This window comes from Aplidium turbinatum, chromosome 1 (assembly GCF_918807975.1).
Source record: "Aplidium turbinatum chromosome 1, kaAplTurb1.1, whole genome shotgun sequence".
Lineage (NCBI taxonomy): Eukaryota > Metazoa > Chordata > Ascidiacea > Aplousobranchia > Polyclinidae > Aplidium > Aplidium turbinatum.
Genome location: NC_137472.1, coordinates 41,328,042 through 41,330,821, shown reverse-complemented (window position 1 = coordinate 41,330,821; position 2,780 = coordinate 41,328,042).

The following is a 2,780-nucleotide window of genomic DNA, read 5'->3' as shown; positions in this document are numbered from 1 at the left end:
GCGTCTATCTTTTAGTTTTAGGTGGTAAGGAATTCATCAAAACAATTCAAAATGAAATTAACTCATTAGTTTAATGGAAAGTCTTATATGAAACAAAACCAATAGTGAAACACTGGCAGCATAAGAGTCACACACCACTTATTAAGTTCTTTACATTCAGTTGCTTAATAAGTCCTGATCATCATCTTCATCCAGTAATGACTGATTGTAGGTATTGTCACAGGCATCAAGTTGGCACTGTCCACATGTTGAGGTACAGGGTAGATTATTCCGCCTACAGCTACACCTGGCAGTGCTACAGGCAGTTGTGCAGTTGCAGTGGATAATATTCAAGAGGGCATCTGGGGCCGCATTCATGTCCGACTCTGTTGGCACAAACTACTGTACATTAGAGTGTTGTGAGAGACGTTCCGACGATTGGTCATTCGCCGTGAAAGGTCGTGTTGAATATTACGGCGGCGATTTGCATGCTGCAGACTGTTTATACCATCATTCTTGTAGTGTTAATTTTATATATGGATTTAACGTAACGTTGTAATGCGGCAGAGTATTGAGGCAAAACGTCGAAAATCTGGGCGACCGAAGGATGAGGAACAGGACTAGGCATATCTAAAGATGTGTTCACATCTTGAACAGAATGATGAAGAACAGTTAACGATATCAGACCTCAGATCTAAAATGAAGGAGTTTTTAGCAAATGATGATTGCCTTCCTTATGGATCATAATATCTGAAAACCCAATTACAGAAACAATACGGTGAATCAATTCATATAGCTGAAGGTCAGGGTCTTCTTGGCATTGTCACCATGAGAGAGAAAACATCTGAAATCCTCCGATTTCATTACCTAAAAACAAGGCAAGAGGATGATGAAGAGTCACAAAAGAGAAAGCTGAGTTGCGTGGAAGATCTAAGAGCAGTCAACTGTAGTTGTGCTATCAGTCTATGGTTGGGGTAGCGCGAGCACTAATCGAAGCGGACAGGACAGGCAAATGGCAGATGCACCTTCGTGCAGTTTCTGACTGTCTACCAGTATTCGCGGCTGCAGGGCACTTCAATTATCTGAAACCTGCTCTCTATTACATCCAAGAAATGGACCAACTCTCGAACCGACACCCAGAGTTATCTCAAAGGTTTCAACAAGGGTACCATGTTATCCGTCGCTCGAATCAGTTTTGGGCTGGTCTCAGCTCAGACCTAGTTATTGAACGGAGCTTGATGAGGTCACTGAAGACGTCGGGAGGTTTAACGCGTGGAACCGGCATGACAGAAGAACAGCGATGCTAGTGGACAATGTCGACTCCAGTCACGTCTGAGTACAACTATGCCATGCAGGAATTCAATAAACTCTTCTACACAACAAGCGAACAACACAAGGAAGCAACACAGGCTAGGGTTCAGAGAGACAGTTCTGATCTTGAAAAGCTCAAGACATCACTGGCTGGTTATGTACCTTTTTCTCAGGATCAAACCCTAAGGAATATTGTGAATGGTGTTGTGGCTGAGGATGACGTTAATGTACATGAATTCGAATCAGTCGGAAGGAACATTATGGACAAAATGATTGGACAGTTTGTTTTCTCAATATCTTTTAAGCGGAAGGATACAGCCAAGACATTTGGAAACATTTCATTAGTGAAGGTGACACCTGAAAGAACGATTGACCAAGGTTTGCTTTTTCAACGTTTCCTAGTTGTTTCACAACTAGGGGTTTTATCTCTCGAAGATATCTTGAAGTATGAACTGAGCCCGTTCCCTCCAGCACTGTTTGAAACAAGGAAAGTGCTTCGGATTTCGGAAGCCTGATAAGCCTCAACTTGCGAATGCTATCACAGACTATGCAACCAAGGCAGTTCGGGAAATTCGTGAATCCATAGGAGACACTCCACCAAAATCTCAACACTACGTCATAGGATTCCCTCTCGTCATTGCGCTACAGAGTACTAAGAAAAAAAGTAGTCTCTTCCCAATCATTTGTGACACCAGAACGCGTACCACCTACTGAGCCATCAACAAAATTGCACTGTCTAAGGGTTTACTACCAAATAATGGTGTGGCTAGGACAGGAGAGTGATATGGAAACTTGCGGGTGGGATTGGAAACTGGAAGGCAGTCAGTTTGTGCCAACAGAGTCGGACATGAATGCGGCCCCAGATGCCCTCTTGAAGATTATCCACTGCAACTGCACAACTGCCTGTAGCACTGCCAGGTGTAGCTGTAGGCGGAATAATCTACCCTGTACCTCAGCATTTGGACAGTGGCAACTTGATGCCTGTGACAAAACCTACAATCAGTCATTACTGGATGAAGATGATGATCAGGACTTATTAAGCAACTGAATGTAAAGAACTTAATAAGTGGTGTGTGACTCTTATGCTGCCAGTGTTTCACTATTGGTTTTGTTTCATATAAGTCTTTCCATTAAACTAATGAGTAAATTTCATTTTGAATTGTTTTAATGAATTCCTTACCACCTAAAACCTAAATATAGACGCCAGAATTAGAGAATTAATTACTTATTTCGTGGTTTTTATCGAAATTAAAACCACAAAATAAGTTTAAAAAAGTGGGTAATTTTGTCAAACTATATTATAACTATACATGTAAATACTAAAGCCTACTTATTATTGCTTAAACAGATTGCCTGATCTCACAAACATAGCGTAAGACACCACAACCAAGTAAAAATACCCCAAAATGACCAAGTTATGGCTAAAAACGTGATTTTTTTGCGGAAAATGGCGGCCATTTTGAATTTTTGCCCTGCACACTTTTTTCTTG